General features: G+C 41.9%; 1 long non-coding RNA gene across 1 annotated transcript; it reads right to left on the reverse strand.

The window, feature by feature from the left end:
* Nucleotides 1–623: 623 nt before the first annotated feature.
* Nucleotides 624–6,044, reverse strand: LOC108498583. The gene is made up of 3 exons (XR_001875229.1): nt 6,011–6,044; nt 2,044–2,093; nt 624–768 (listed from the first exon to the last, which is right to left on the reverse strand). It is a non-coding gene; the product is annotated as an uncharacterized LOC108498583 (long non-coding RNA).
* Between the last annotated feature and the right edge of the window lie 11,344 nt (nt 6,045–17,388).

Genomic DNA, 17,388 nt, shown 5'->3' on the forward strand with positions numbered 1-17,388 from the left:
GCAAAAGGGGAAAAACGAAACCAAGAAAAAAGTGTATAAATATTTATAGAAAGGAAATGTCATCATTAAAGAAAGGAAATGTCATCAACATAGTGGAGGAATAAAAACTACAGAAAAATAATGGGTCAATAAATAGAGCTCTTGGGGAAAAAGAAACGAAGAAACTAAATGTTTTCCTTGCCTCTCAATTAATTTAGAAAATATATTAACAATAAACCTATGGAGGACATGTGTGGGTACTGAGTCTGAACCAGAGATTACTGAGATTAATGAGAGAATGCAAAAGAGCCTCATGTGTAGGATACAGATACAAAATGCCAGGCAAGTATGAGTTAATCCACAGTTAATATTGGAGATTAGGGATCAAACAGTTGGACTATAAACTATACATTCTGAGAGAATTATTTATTAATCATGAGTCAGGAGAGGTTTTTGAAAGGCAAATCATGTCAGACAGATGTAGGTTTTCTTTACAAAATAACTTCCTTTTGGAAAGATGTGGTAAAAAATCGAAGTGCATTTTCAATAAACTTCAGATCACTTGGATGTAAGAGCCAGGGGTGACCTTGAAAAGTCTGACCCGAAGGAAAGCCTCGGCTCATGTGGAAGTCAGAGTTCAATATCATCAGTCCTGATTTTCTCATGGGTAATGCAGAATAAATGAGGAAGCACCAGAAGTGTAAGACAGTTGAATTAAAAAATACAAATGTGATAAAATTTTTGGTGGGCCACAGAATTAAATTTCAGAGCAAGTTCCAGACCGTTTCTCTGAAAAAAAAAAAAAAAAAATCTTTGTAGGCAAATGGATGCTGGGATGAAACACAATTTTCTTTGCAAGAATTGGTAAGACTAAAGTCCTTTCTCTGTCAGAAAACAACTACTTTTGTAACCACATTATTGCTGATTTTGACATAAGAATAATGTGCAAAACATATTTGGAAGTGATACTAAAACAGTGTGGTTAAGAGACATTCAGTGCTGAGCATCTTAATTAGTACAGTAACGTGAGCAACAATAAAAGGCTCTGAGTTACAAACTAACAGCTATAATACCAATCTTACTTTTGCTGCCATAAATTGGAAGTATTTCTAATGAAATAATTAAAAAACCCCTGTTGATATAAAACATCCACATATGTGTGTATGAGGCCTGGTTTTGTATGATTATGTAATTAGGGAACATAGTATCCCCTCAAGGATGTAAAAAGGAAAACTGTAACCTTAATTATAGCATTTTTTAATTCCTTTTTGCAAACTGAATAATTATCTTCTAGTTAGTTTTGTTTTAAGGAAAAGTAATGACAGGAGCTAATGAGTTGCAGACAAGAAAAAACATACAAAATGGGGCTTGGAGAAAAGCAAGAAGGGACAAGACAAACTGCAACCCTCTCAGTGATATTGTATGTTTAAGCAAGAATTTCTAATTGAGGTCATTTCACTCACCAGAATTAGAACAGCAGCCAAGGGAAAGGTGGAATATGTATCTAAATAATTTAAGGAGGATTATTTTACAGAGAGAGCAATCAGGAGGTGTCACACATATACAGCAGAAATGGAGAGGTCAGACAATGCCGATGTGAGCAAAATCCTGCCATCCACATAGAGCTTTAACTGATGCATGTTTGAGGTTAGCCAAGAAGCCAGACTACTGCGGGGAGCAAGGAATTTGTCAACCATCACATTTTTCTTGCAGGCTGGCTGTGCAGGGCTGTTTGTATTATATCGATTTCTGGGAGTGCTTTTGCCCTTTGGCTCACGTTTTCCACGTTTACAGGCCATAAAAACCAGATAGAGTCATGAGCCATGTAAATGTTATTATATAAATTGTATTGTTTATGAAAGAGAAAAAGAGAATTCAAATTCACATTTTTCAACCAGTTTTGTGCTAGAGAAACGCCAGTTCTGTCATCAAGCTCCCCTCATCAGGAAGAGAATGGCAGAAACATTTCAAATGGCAGAAAACAGTAATTATGAAGACTTCACCTTCCACATCTAGTCCAAACACTCTACCCAAGAGGGTTGGTGAAGTTGTAATTCTCCTTACCTGTGTGAAGTCACCATCGGGCAATTATTGCAGAATCCTGTAAGGTTTACCTAAAAAAATTAAAAATCAAATCAATTTGGATTAAGTTGTCTCATGGTTGGTGAAAGAAGGTTTCAGTTTGTGACTTACAAAGTCATGAAGTAATATGAAAAGCTAATATCCACCAAAATTCAGGAAAAGGATTTATGAAATTTCATAATGACGCTTACTACTTGCTTACTTTTCAGCTTTCATTTAGACCCCTCCAACCACCCTCAACATGTCATGCATTCTGTTGCCCACATTTCACAGCGCTTAAATTTAGGCTAGGGAAGAGTTCACATGGACTGCCTTCCAACCCAGCAGGAGAGTTTGGAACCATGAACTAGCTGGGAGTGTCCTTCCCTTCATTTCCTTGCTGTCGTCTCTGGACAATGCTGCCTCCTGTTAGCTCCATATGCACACACACACAACACACACAGGTGCAAAAGCTGAAAAGAAGGATCCCCTCTCTCAAAGAATGGCCTGTTGAGCCTGACTGACTTTGCATTTAGACTTCAGCCTTCTTGGCTTCCACCCAGTGCCTGCTTCCAAAGAGCTGGGAGCCCAAATCAATATTGTCTCTAACTTCTCATCTTGGCAATTGCACACACAACAAACAGGCACTTTGTGTGCTTCTGCAGAAAGAAACAATCCTGCACCACTGAAGAATGTTTCTTCTGCCTTTCATTCTTCAACTTAATTGAATCCTGGCCTTATCCCTTATTGCCGTTATAGAAATAACTGAGATAGAAGTGTTGTCTCGAAATCCAAGCAGGAAAAACAAGATAAATGCAAAATTGCAATCCTAACCCTAATATAACTTCCCTGGTCAAATCTTAATCCAGCTCCCATGAAAGTCAAAGTGTCTTTATAGGCAGTCAGGAATTAGGCTGGGCAATAAAGATCTTTGCTTATTATCAGTTTGCAAGCTAGCTGCATTTAATAGTGCATTATCTGAATTAAATTATTAAAATTATCAATGACAATGTTTTAGCTGAGCCTAAAAATAAGGGAGTATGAAGTGGTGAGGGAGGTGACTCGTTTATACGTACCAATCTGGGTGGTTGATAATGTAGGAGCCAGAGCATGCCTGTAGGAACAAAGAAATGGTGACATATAAAAGCTGGACTGCAGGATACTGAAAAAGGTTGAGGATTATCAGCTGATCATTCAGCTGAGCGTCCCATGCAACGGTATAGCTATGGAGGGGACATGAGGAAATACCAAGGAGGTGGAGGAACCATTTATATAAATCCAGTGAAACTACTACAGTAATACTACGCCCATTTCAGAAACTGTCTTGGAAATGTGTTGGTTAGATACAGAAGGGATCAGTGGGCCAATTTGGTCTCCTGAGGTGTCCATGGCTACTTCTAGGAGGTCTGTAGAAGAGCACAAAAAGAGCAGTAGGCGTACAGAAATTTTTAGAAGTCCATTTACTGAAAAAGGTGAAAATGGCTTTTCTAGTATGATCTCCTATATAAAAGAGCTTTATATGCTTTTATGGTGACAAAGAATCTGCTAGAAACCTTATGAAGCAGCTAGATGGCTAGGAACTCCCGATGTTAAAAAAGGGGAATCTTAACTCAAAATGGAACTTTATAGCTTCAGCTCCAAGCTGTTGGGTCTTGTTATGCCTGTAGGGTGAGGAACCCTCCAGAATCAGATTTCTGTTCTTGGCCAAGTCCTTTCTGGGCTTGCTGTTACCCAAAGCAGCATCCCCCTTTTTGTAAGTGCAATCTTCTCCCCACAAGAGTCACTTCACTTTTGGCTGTACTGAAGCACACTGTATTTGCAGTCTTCCATTTTAAGAAGTAAATCAGCTCAATGATGTATCTTCTTTATTATCCTCTCTCCCCAGCCTTCAACAATACTTATAGATTTGCTTTTAGGTAATTCATACTGCCAGGGGTTAAACAGCACAGGTTAAGAAAGCCAACAGTTTCCTACTGAAGATGGGCCTTGACAGCAGATTTTGGACCCAGTATGTTACCATATTTTTAATCCCACTTAATATGTCATGTTATTTTGAAGAATTCTTAATAAAAAAATTCAATACTATAACAAATACTTAGAGAATTATAAGTACATTACCCCCAACACCTCTGCCACAAAACAAACTGATTTGTTACCATGCTCGTTATTGAGTAATTTCTTTCTCTTAAACTGATTCCTGTTAAGTGGAGTTTTCTTTTTGCCTTATAGTTAATGAAATCACTCTACTTTGCTCATGCTCACTATGTCAAGCTGATATGTCTATAATTACCAATATCTGTATCAGCTTTTTCTCCAGACAAGTCTTTCTAGCATTCCTATGATTTACCAACTTTAATAGCCCACACACCTCCTCATCCAGCTCTTTAAAGCTCTTGCTGCAGACAGACCTACTGGTTAAAAACAGCCGGCTTATTAGCTCTTGCTCTGCATATTGCCAAGTTACTGTTGGAAGGGAACAGATTTCGTCTTCACCCTCTGTGAATTCTTCATGCAGACTTTTCAAAAACCCGCTTGGAACAACAGGATATATTGAAACTATTTGACATTTCTACATTAGAAACATGTTTTTACAGGCTAGAATAGTTGTTAGGATTTTTTTGTACTATGAGATGTATCAAAACCTTTTTTTTCCCATCATTCACCTTCTTGCCTTAGGTTTTTTCCTTGTATCCTGTCACTTCATTAAGATTTTTTCTAGTTTTCCACCATTTTAGAATAATTTATATTCTTTACTATCTCTTTTTCCTCTGAGTGTGTGTGCATTTGTATTCAACTACATTTGCCTATTTCAAGCCAGCCTGGTTCTTTTTGCCAGTGCAACTTTTTTGCTCTTACTTGAGCAGCTGTATGGCTTTGGGGCATGCAATAAGCAACTGTTTAAAATTCCCGATTACACTTCCCATTTTAAGACCATGAGAACAGCAGGAAAGAGTGCGATCAAAGGCCTTCCAAAGTGACCCTCCAGCAGTGGCCAGCTTGCCTGGAGTACAAACAACCAAACAGCTCAAACACAGCCAGTGCTTCCCAGTACCTCTCTTTCAACCACTCTGGGCCCTACATGTCCCCCAAGAGCAGTCTGAGCTGGCACTGGGGACCTTTACTGGATCTTTCATCCCTTCCTTTACCCAGTTGCTTCTGGAATATACACAGACTTTTAGCAGCCACACAGCCCACATGACAGGAAACATTCAAGTTTATTAGAGGACAGATAAAGAAGCATCTCTTTTTGTTCACTCTGTCTTTTCATTTGATGCCTCCTCATCTTTGCACTCAGTCATTGCCATTCACCTTTTCTGCATTATTTTCAGTTGCATTCTGTCACCTTCCCTTCTCAATCAACTCTTTTCCAAGCTGACAAAGTCTAGTATGTTTAATAACTCCTTGAATGAAAGTATTTTCACTATATCTGTGATCATGCCTCTTGTCCTTCTCTGAACTTTTCTACCTCTTCTTTACCAATTTGGAGCTGCAGGGAAACAAAACTACTGTGATGTCTTGCATTTTAAACTCTTTCTCCAGGATGATTTGGCTTTTAAAAGTTTTCAACATCATAAAACTGGGTTTTTAAATGACAAAGTTTTCCTGTGTTACTGTCTTGGATTTTAGCTTCTTTGAATGCAATAGAGACACTCAAGCCACCATTGTTGCACTCCAGAACGAGACAAATTTCAGCTCTGTGCTCAGTGGACCCTTCTTTCTGAGTTAATGCCTAATTCACAGCTCTGTGAGGCTGGATGTAGTCCCCAGGCAGGGAACTGCCAGCTATGGGTTTTGGCAATTCTAAGGAAATTTTGTGTCTGCCTCATAAAAGCTAAAACAAGAAAAGATTCAGGTGAAAACTGGAAGAATAATCCAAGATGGAGCAACCTGGCTGTATAGTAAAAGACTAACAAAGCTTAGTATTTCTAGCTCATTCAAAAGAAGACAAAAGGTAACGATTCTGACTTACAAACCGTTATGAAAGGGATTTCTGCTGGCAGATGGATCTGTAATCTTGTGGTGTAAAGGAGTAACAAGATTCCATGGCTGAAAGCTGAAAGATTAGAAACAAGACAAAAATGTTAGCAACCAGGTTAATTATCCAAACAGCTTAAAAGGATGTACCGGATCTGTAACACATGATATTTTCAAATCATAATTAGCTGTGTTTTTAAAAGATGTGCTGTTGCCCAAGCAAAAATTGTGGTCTCCATGCAGAAATAATCAGAAGAGAGTTTTTAGCCTGTATAAAGCTGCAGGTCAACCGAGCTGATCTTAATTACCCCCTTGGCCTTAAGATCTATGAATCTAGGAAAATGGGGATAATGGCATGTATTTAACTATCTTGTGTTTTGAATGGAAAAAAATGGGAGAATTGTTCACAGTAACAATTGATTCATACATTTAGGCTATTTTTTTGCTCATAACATGTCTGGGGACAGACCATTAACTCCTAAATCTATTTTTCAAATGTGATGGACAGCTATCTTGCCCAATATTTGACTTAGACCTTGTGAGCTGTGCTGCCTAATTGGTTAGCTAATGAGTGATGTGCCAGTTCCCCTCTGTGATTGATTAGCATGAAGGCAAAGCAGACAGGCATATTTGAACATTTCAGATTCAATCTGGTGACCATGTATAGGAACACAATTTTGAAATCCTTTTCCTTTAATCAAGCCCCACCATGTCGTGTTGACTGAGGAGTAGGCAGAAAAACTGTGTTAGCATCACTTAAAGCAGATTCATCTATTTTAAATATTGAGATCTAGTCAAGCCATAGTTACAACATTATGTTGCTCATCAGTCATCCAGGTCTAGGTCTAAGGATGCATTTTGTTTTGAAAATTAACAAATTTCCTAGCCCCTTGCTTATACAGTAGACAGTACAGTGAGCTCGGGGCTAATGTAATTGAAATAGCAAAAGCTGAAGATATCAGGTATTTTAAAAAAAGACTGCATTCACTTCATGCTGGTCAATATTCATGAGAGGAAGTATAGAATACTGTGAAAGAAAACAAGAGCAGGGAAACTCACTTGGGTTTCAGTTAAATACTACAAAACCAAGACTGGAATAAGATATGATAACCACAAAGAGGAACATCTGTTAAAGAAAAAAAACATCTTTCAAAGCAGATCCTCTTTTGCTAATGAAACCCCTTTAAATGATTTTAAGACCATGGAAAGACACCCGTGGTGGTGATGAGGCACATCTGAGCATAGTCTACTCTAGAAAGAGGAGGGCTTCTCCAGGTCCAGAGAGCCATCAAGTCATGCCTGTGATGCTGGACCACAAAGGGAAGGCAGAGTAAAAGCAAAGAAGTGGCTGTTCTTTAGGAACCTGTAACACACAATGTACTTTTCAAATAAGGTTTTTACTACCAAGTTCTGGCAACTTGTGCTTGTTACCCACCTGCTTCCCCATCCAGCATACACACATCCCATCCCCATGCTGCCCACACCTCCACCTGCAGGGCTCATGCTGTAGCCAGAACCCACTTCATCAGCAGTGAGGCCAGGGGCAGTGTGGCAGGGGTGGGTGTGCTCCCTCCTCACCAAACTCCAAGGGGCCTGTTAGCAGCCTGGACCATCACCATGAATCAAAAAGATGATCCCACTCCAAGCACTTGCTGTCCAAGGAATATGCACCCGACTGCCAGGAGGTGAAGCTGTGATATGTACAGACACAACCGAGCTGGTCATGGTCAGTTGTGAAAGCACGGGGAGGTACCCAGACTGCCAGCAAGCTCAGACAGCCCGCAACGAAGCCTGTTTCTGCCGCATCAGATTTTGCATTCCACCTTGGTCTACAAGCAGTCTGGGTATCGGAACAGGTACTTCAATGCTGTCTTCCAGCAGCAGCATGGAGATACCCTGCGTAGGAGCCGAACGCCTGCAGACGGTTACAGAAGCACAGTCAAGTGCTATTAACAGCTGTTTGGCCTGCAGTGAGCTTGCAAAATGAGCACAGTTTATATTACACGGAGACTTCAGGGAGCAGTGGGTAAGGCTGTGACAGGCAGGAGGGAGTAACTGCCCATGTCAGGGGCCACTTCATTTTTCACCTGTTAGATGGCTTTCCTATTACATCTCCAATCTAGCATGGAAATTATGCTTGTTCTGTGCCTCCGGTTCAATGGGAAATTGGAGAAAATATGATGTGAACATCAGTTACCAAACCACTTGTTTCTGCCAGCCCCTGAGGGGAGGGGTACCCCCTGATGCTTGGTAAAAATGTGATGGTTTGGACCAAACTAATCTTTGCTTTGTCAGTATCAAGAGCTGTAAGAACATCTGTGTTTCTGGAGGCACACTGTGGTACATAAACAAGAAATAATGCAATAATTTCCTTTTTCCCCCACCCATGAAAATAAACTTCTGAGTCATAAAACCTTTGAGATAACCGAGAAATACACATGTAGGGCAATGTTCAGCCAGTCAAGCACACCTCCTGCTGTCCTGCCGTCTCTGCTCTCCAGTCACAGTGGCACACAGGCCACACATCTCAGATGCTCCCTGGTGTTTGAGAGATGCAACGTTCAGGTGTCTGACCCATTGCCGCGGGAGCATGTTTCTGCCCTTGCAGAAGGAGGCTGCTTTTACACCTCCTGAAAGCCACTGATGCCAGCGAAGTCCCTCCTATCATCTCTACTGACAGCATGAGGGTACACACAGACTCTGACAAAAGGTCTGGCCTTCAGTTCTTCCTCAGCAAGGAGAGCACTTACTGGCATGTTTGCAGGCTGTTTACAGCCCATGTGAGCTTGCAGCACTGGCAAATAAATGTCCAGGCTGTCAGGTCATAGTTACCCTACTGTAATCTGAGCAGTCAGGACAAAAAACACTGTCTCCACAATGTACTTCCAGGCAGCAGAGCTGCTCTTTTGTTTCCTTCTGGGTTTGGTGTTTGAATTAAGAGGAAGCTGGGTTAACCCCAGCTCTGGATGCTGAGCCACTAAGAAACTATTTCATTGCCAAGAGTAACGGTCAGGGCATATTCTGCCTTCACCAGTTGTGGAACAGTACTAGATTTCTTAAAACTGACCCAATCCTAGTCATGACTGGGACAATCCTATGCAATGCTGCCTCTATGGAAACAGTCTCATTTTTCCCCATGTGTGGGCTAATCTCACAGCAGGCTTCAGATGAGGAGAGAGGACTGGGTGCCTTCATCCTAAGAATTAGTCAGGGGTGGTTATAGCAAGCAGAAATTCAAATTCATGTCTAGTCCAGGTCCATCGCAGCAACTCCTTCCTACCAGTTCTCCCCTTGCGTTCCTGAGGTTAACATGGACAGCCTAACAGGCCAGAAATGGGTGCTGGAAAAAGGTTCTTCCTCCCTCTCTCCCTTCCTCCCTTCCTTACTTCCTCCCTCCATCTCTCCCTTCCTCCCTCCCTTCCTTCCTATCCCCCTTCCTCCCTCTCTTCCTCCCTCCCTCCCTCCCTCCCTCCCTCCCTTCCCCCATGCTGAGTCAGATCTTCAAGGCCATCCTTGAGCCTTTTCTATACCACAAGGCTAGGGAGAGCTGGCAATGCGAAAATGCATGGAAGTTCATGGCTTCATTTTAGGGATTTTAAAGGGTTGTTGCATATTGGTGGGCCAACAGCAATGCTCAGATATAGCTTACCTGGGATCTGTTTATCTACAAAAACAACCATGCTATTCCCACCAGCTGCTGTGTGAAGGCCGAGGAAATGGGGGATAAGAATGCAAGACCTGTTTGTTCTTTGATTTGGTTTGTACATCAAAGTTTTATTAGCTTTTACTGCTCTACTGACTGCTGCCTGCAACTGTTTCACACTCACCTCTGCTTTCTCTGCTTTCCTTCCTTCTGGCTTTGTGCGAACCTTTTTATTGCCAACTCCAGTGAGATTATAAAATTTGGCATCTGTTGCCAGACATCTCAGGTTTATTAAATCTGTTAAAAAAATCTTTAGCTCCGTAATGTGCACAGGGTTAGGATACAACAAGGAAGCAGAAGGGGTGGCCCCAGCTTCCTGTACATGCACCATTTACACTGGGTCACTACTGGGAGGACAACTGCCATGGGGTGAGCAGGAGGAGGGGCAAGGAGATTATTTACAGCCTGGCTGTACACACACACACACACACACATCTATCCACCTACCTATCTATGTGTACTTGCCGTGTCCGTGGATTATCCACATATGCATATTCACCTCAGAGACTTTTACATCTAACTCAATGCCCGTGCCTCCTTTTAAGTGCTATTATTCAATGTATTACTCTTATCTTCATTATTGTCCCAAAGCCTTCGAAAGGCCAAGGTCAGGACTAGGTCATGTTTGTGGTATTTTCTTTTCCCTTTCTTCTAACCACAAGCAGCTTGTAGTCCACTGATTGTGAGTTCTGGATACTCCAGGAGGTTTCTTGCCTTCTCCTGTTAGTCTCACATTGAGCTTTTTTCCTATCTGCCTGCATTTAGACTTGCCTTCTTCTGAGCTGTGGAGAGCTCTCAGCTATCCTCCACAGGAGTCTCCCTTACCTCAATGGGTGTGCAGGACCTCACTACCAAAATGAGTTAAATACTGAAACAAATACCTCCAGCTTCTGTCTGTTGGAGATCTCGGTTCTTTCTTTCCGCAGTCCCATAAAAAAGGTGTACATAAAGAAGGTTCATAATGTGGGAAACAAAAATGTTTTCTTCTTCCTTTCCCCTCCAATAATTAAAACCTGGAAGAACTGGCGTGTTTCACTCCCGAGTTCCCAGAAATTTACTACTGAACTGAAAAGCTGCATAAAACTTTTCACACTAGGAAAAGTGTGCTCAAAAATGTTCTGAGAATGTGGAAATGAGAGATAATCACAGAAAGTGCTTTAAACTTCACATGGAGTGGTCAATGTTGACAATTTGCATAATAACTCTGTCAAATGAGCTATTATGCTCCATGACAGCAGCAATAATTAAATGCCAGAACTGGTCATTACAAGCGTTAACCACTGATTAATTCATCTGTTTATATTAAAAAACAGGATTGGCTTCACTAACTAATAAATTGCCCATGTACAGCTGTTATCAAAAAGATCACTTGTTAGAAAATTGATTAAGTAATTTTTAAATTGTTTTAATTAAGTTTCAGTAATTAGACTCACCCCAATTTATTTTCCCCTTTTTCTGGAATAGGGAAGAAATAAAGAGTCACTGAGTATGTAGAGGTGATATGAGGCAAAGTCAATCATACAAAAGTATGATTGGAAATCTATAGGAAAACAAACACCTGTTGTAATCTTGTTGTCCTCCTAAAGGCTTGTAGGAATCTAAAGAAAATTAGATTTTCATTTTATTTTATTTACTTTGCCTTGTGGAGACTTGATGTCTAGCTCACTCCACTTAGTGAATTCATAACAGGGACAGAGATGTTAAAATCGGTAAATCTTGTGTGCTCACTCCATTTATTATGCAAGATATTAACCAGCCAAGTGGTGCTATGGGGGGCAGTTTACAGCTTAATGATAAAGTCTTGCCTACAGCTTCGTAGTGCCAGGTTCTCTCTGGAAATTTGCCATTTGTCTTTTTCTGCCTGTTCCCTAAGGAAGGCTCACCCTGTGCCTGCCCTGAGCATAGTGAGAGGTAACCATGCCCAGGGTGAGAGGCAAAAGGGGACCTGCACCAATGGTGACAGCAACAGGTCTGTCTTCCCTAAATCAGGCTCCTAATGCTGCCAATGTGAGAGATCCCACAAGACTTGGCACAAAAGAGAGAGAAAAGTTTCTTTTTTTCCTGGAAATTCAATTACAGGGGATTTGCCATAAAGGGCCTCCTTAATTTGTTGCTGCTCTCTACATTACCAGTCATTACAGTATAGCCTGCTTTTAAAGAAAACTCTTGTGCATCCATTGCACAGGGCTTCTGCATTGTCTCTCCTACCCATAAGGTCACTTCGCTAATTACTTCATTGATTCGTACCTTTGTGTCGTTCAATATACTGTTTTCTGCCATGCTATTTCTACAGTGTGGAGTTAAGCTTTGGGACAGAGTCATCCAGGCACGACACTACGTTTTGCTGAACTACAGTTGTTTGACAGCTTACTGGCTAAGATTCAGTCTCTAGCATATTTCCAGGCTTCAGGTCCAGAATGGAAACAGAGTAATAAGGTCGGAAAATCAAAAAAGCAGGAATAATCACGTTCTGTTATCACTTAAACCTGTACCACACCTAAAATACAGACATATATATATGTACCGCCCTTGCCCATTATGCAAACAAAACCATACATCAAAAGTTTCCTCCCATACAGAACATTCAATTACATTCAATTTATATCCGTAATCCACCTGTGTGGCTTTGTTAATATTAGTTCTTTAGAGCTGTTTTTCCCACCTCTTAAGAAAATGCGGTTGCTTTTTAATTGAGAAACAGTCTCACTGGGGAATGACAAGCACAGAGTTACATCCCCTGGAGATTTCAAAGCATGCAATACAATCACAAGCAGTGTGAGCAGTGTAAATATGGAGAAACCTCGCTGCTAAACCCTGCTTTTTTGAACACGTTGGTGTATCCACACTTGCACCTCCCAGCTGAGGTGCACTTGAGCAGAACAACTACAAATGCAGAAAAGATATGGGCACGTTTAGAGGGAGAAAGAACAGACACTCCAGGAGAAGAGAGGAAGGATGCCTGTGCACAGGGACCAGACACTCGCTCTCCTGCAAGGGGAAAATCCTCACTTGCCCTTTTCAACCACTTGTCAGAAATCACCAGCAAATGACTCCTTTTCTTTATCTTCATCCCAGTGAGAGGTCCCTCATTTTGGTGACCCCATGTTTGAGAAGATGACTTTTTTCTATTGAACTCAGCCCTTGCCTCCTGGACTAGACTGCAACTACCATCGAGCTGGAGTGTGATGGACTGGGTTTGAATTTGATGCAATGTCTCATCAGTAACTTTGCTGCAGTTGTTTTCACCACGTGTTAGTTGCCACCTGCCTGTGGGGCTTTCAGCACAACTGCCCCATCATGTCCAGTTCATCCTTGTGTCCAGTGCATCTTTGTGTCCAACACATCCTCCCCTAGCAGTAGTCTGAGTACCAAGCCCCTGACAGTCAAAGGAAGAACACTCACTGGTAATGTTCTCTTCCTCATCCCACCAGCAGAAGAGAAGAGAAGGGAGGGTGAGACGAGGACTGCCTGGTGCTGCTGTGATCTGTGATGGCATCAAAAGACTTTGCAGAGCTGCTGACATGGCTGATCAAGCCCCCTGTAGGACACCCAGGGCCAGTGTCTCTGCTTACCCACAGACACTTTTGCCATCCCTCAGGCTCCTGGTTGTCCTTCTGTACACAGCATCATGGCTAATCTGTGTTTCATTTCTCCTTCATGATCAGGATGCCTTGGAAATGTTTGTTCTTACCATTCCCGCTTTCCAGCTCTTTTTCCAACACCCTTGCCTCCAGGCAGCCCTGTAAACCTCACACAGAAGCTGTCTAGACAAATTCAGAAAAACTTGGAAAGCACTTGGATGGTACCATAAGAGGTTAGGCAGGAAAGTTAATCAGGAAATTGCTGTCCATTTCCTCCACAGCACAGTTTGAATTGTGAATTGTAAATAAGGCATGAGACACACTCTGAATAATGAAGAGAAATGATGAAAAGTATGAAATGGCTGATCATGAGATCACAATTTATTTTGGACAGTGAATGTAGGAGAGGTTCCCAGGGAAAAATTAGTATGCAAGTACGTAGGTACAAGATGAAAGATGGTATCATAATACATATGAAAATGGGAATCAAATAAATACTGCCCAGACAATCCTAAGTCTAACCATTCTTATATTCCAAGAGCTTAATGTTGCTGTTTTAAAATCCTCTTATATTTAGAGGATCAAGGCCTTATTTTGTTAATCGCTTGTATGGAAATGCTCTCAATGTGGAAAAGGAATTCAGTGACCAATAAAATAACGTCGCTTTTTTGTCATTTCAATGAGGTTTGACTTGTCTGTATATTGAATTGTGGGGTTTCAGTAATTTCTTTACTTTACAGAAAAAGAACTTTGCTGAGCAAGAAAAAAAAATCCCAGAAAAAACCTTGTCACATAAAGACAGTTCTTTACTTTTGGTATATTCAGCATTTTTTCCGGAGTAAAGTTCACAGAACACTCACATGAATAAAGTAATTTTTTTTGTTTAATTGGATTGAGTCTGGAGAGAGAGGAAACCAAATAAATCTTTAAGTGGGGGCAGGGAGGGATAAAGAAAAATTCTTCAAGGCAAAATGAGAAATCGGTAACACTCTCACAGAAGTTTCCTACAGTAGAGTATTATTTAATGCTGGGTTATTTAAAGGCAGAAAGTTCCAACCTTGTTCATAACACAGTTCATAAGACTTCATCCAGCTGGTCCTGCTTTAGGACCAGACCTGAAAGTGCTGTGATTATCACAGGCACACTTTGCTCCAGCTGTATCGAGTGGTGGGATGGAGAGGATCCTAGGACAGGTGACAAGATTTTTGTGCTATCCCACCAGCTTGCATCCATCCTATGTCACCACCAGAGGTTTCTTATTTGACTTGTTCATCAGCAGCGAATTCAGCACAGACAGGATCTGGTTTGGGTTTGGAGGCTCTGGGAGCTGATAGAAGACTCAGAATGCCCCATTATGGGTACATGCTGACTTCAGAACTGTGCTCAGTGCTGGGACACAGCTGGACACACTTCAATTCCTTGCTGCTTGCCCCATCCCAACTGAAGGCAGGGACTACCTGTGTCTTTACATACCCTCAGAATAGTTTTGACGAAGTTGCCTCGGGTATAGTTTGGGGTGAAACAGTTGTGGTTCAGGCTGCAGTACGTACTACAGTTCCAGGCACATTTTTATGTGGCATCCTGGGCTCTAAGTTGCCATGATTTTATTGCTAGTGGTGTACAAATTAGTTGTATTAAGACTAGATCTCTCTGCTTGTCATGGCTGCAATCACAGCCCAATAGCTTGAGTAGCTTTGCAATGATGCCTTTTGCTCCTTTAGGTTAGCAATGAAAAGGAATAGCTATCTGCTCTGCGTAGCCTTTCTCCATGATGTCCCACAGCTCAACCTCATCCAGATATACTAAAGGGAGTTGGAGAATGGCAGCCCAGTGTGTAGATGTTAAGGACCCCCACACTCCCGTGTTTCTATATGGCAATTCATTTCAGGATTAGTGACTCCTGCAGGGATTTAACTTCAGGGTCAACATGAAAGTTGAATGAAAGAAACATGCGCGTTGGTGTGCTCCTTTGTAGGGCTGGGAAAGGAGACAAGACTCAATAACGATAGCAAGTATCATGACAGTGTTGACAAACCCTGCCAATCAACAGGCAGCTTTTGGCTCCGAACGGAGCAGGGGAGTGAATGTGACAGGCGAGTCTTGCTTGAGTGCTCTGCACCTTTTAGTTGCTACCCAAGAACGAGATGGTAGGTCTTGCAGACTGGTGTTCTCATTACGATGATCAGAAACTGCCAGCGTGCATGTCATGTTGGTAATCCTGGGAGAGAAATCAGAAACTCAGCTGGAATGAAAATGTATCACCTTCACAAGGATGGATCCTCCAGAGCAGGATAGAAAGACACCAACACCATGCTGTGAGTTGACACAGCAAGTACAGCTACTGTCCAGGCTGGGTGTGAACTGTGGTTGAAGAGGGAGTCAGGATGCGGACTTGTTAATCCAGCATATCTGAAAAGCACTATAAAAATAGGAGATATCTTATTTACAAATGAGATATTATTTTTAGCACTAGGAAGAAAGGAAGTGCAGAAGGCTGTGACAGTGTTGTTCACACTTGTTCATTTACCTATTCTTCCCCCAGAGAGACCAGCAGCCAGCACAGGCTTGTAGAGGAGGCTTGCAGTAGGAGAGCCAGTTTACACAATTTGCTTATGGAAAGAAGACCTTTTGTGGCACTCAGAGCAGCAAAAAACATGTTGTTCTTCAGTATGGGGTGAGCTATCTCAGGCAAATGCTACCTATTGAACAAGGAGATGAAGAGGACCAGATGGAAAGATGAATTTCCTTCTAGGATCCAAGAGAGTGGGCTGATGCTGTTGCAAGCGGAGATGAAGGCTGAGTTGGAGAGTGAGTTTCTGATTGCAGATCTAAAATTTGTTAGGTGGAGGGGGAGAGAAGCACTGGCCCAAATGTTCACAGAGAAACTGTAGGATGAAGAAAACTAAAGGTACTTTTAACTGTAACTTTGACCTTCAGCACAGTAACAACTGCCTTCCATCTGTGTCTTTCTTAAGTCAAGATGTTCGTGCCTTAAAAAAACATGGATGTAAACATCACACCTCACATTACAAGGAGAGGATGTTATTCACTTATTGACCATGGCAGTCCAGCTGTCAGAACATCTCCCTACCGTCCTCCCTAACCAGGTCTGTTCCTCACATGAGGACAGTCACAGCTTAAAGCCACAGAAGTCTTTTATTTGCCTGTAGTGCCCTGTTTCCCCCTGTCCCTGACTCCTTTCATATACCAGATCTTCCAACTCTGTCCAAACCCCTTGTCACTCCCCACCACTGTCTGCTCCTTGCCTCTGTACCTTCCTAATATGAGTGCACCCTTGAAATCTTTCCTCACCAGCTCCTGTGTCCCCACAGGGCCATTTCTATCACTCCTTCCTTGCTGAGAAGCATTTCACTCCAAACTCTCCACGATGGGTACTGTGTCCATGCTACCCACCGGTCGGCACTGACACAGGTTGGTCTGCTCCTCACCCCCTCTCCCAAGATAGCTGCAATTCAGAGGCAGCTGTACAGCTTTTTATAGATGGGACTTAATGTCACTTGACGGACCACAGTGCTATTTTTGTGCCAAGTTAGCACAGGCTTAGTATTCTGCGCGTGTGAGTGCTTCACCCAAGACTAGTTGCTGAAATATAAATACCACTCAACCAAAGTTATTTAGAACTTGAGTCGGATCGACCTGATCTGAGCCAATTATTTTCCCCGACAGAATTAACTAGACTGCATATAAAGTGAGTGAGATGTGAAAGACAGGTCTGCAGAATTACTTATTCCATTAGCAGTTGGTTTGGAAAAAAAGAGGCTCTGTCCTTGACTTGGCTTTGCCATGTCCTCATCAAGAAAAAGGGAATCAGGGTTTTCACATGGGAAGCTGCTCTGCTGGCAAACACAGTTCACTTGGTGTTATTTTGCATCAACAAGCTCCCTGCTCTCTTATATTCATAATGATAAGGGCTGGCTGCATAAATGCTGTTGCAGAATCCAAACTCCCTCCCTACTCAGAACAACTGTTGCTCAGACCTACTCTGTGGAGCTAATTTATTGCCAGAGAGTGAAATGTAAATCGTTTGCAGCAGGTACACGAACAAGCATTTCTTCACTGAGTATTACT

The sequence above is a fragment of the Lepidothrix coronata genome, unplaced genomic scaffold (genome assembly GCF_001604755.1).
Source record: "Lepidothrix coronata isolate B3197 unplaced genomic scaffold, Lepidothrix_coronata-1.0 Scaffold61, whole genome shotgun sequence".
Lineage (NCBI taxonomy): Eukaryota > Metazoa > Chordata > Aves > Passeriformes > Pipridae > Lepidothrix > Lepidothrix coronata.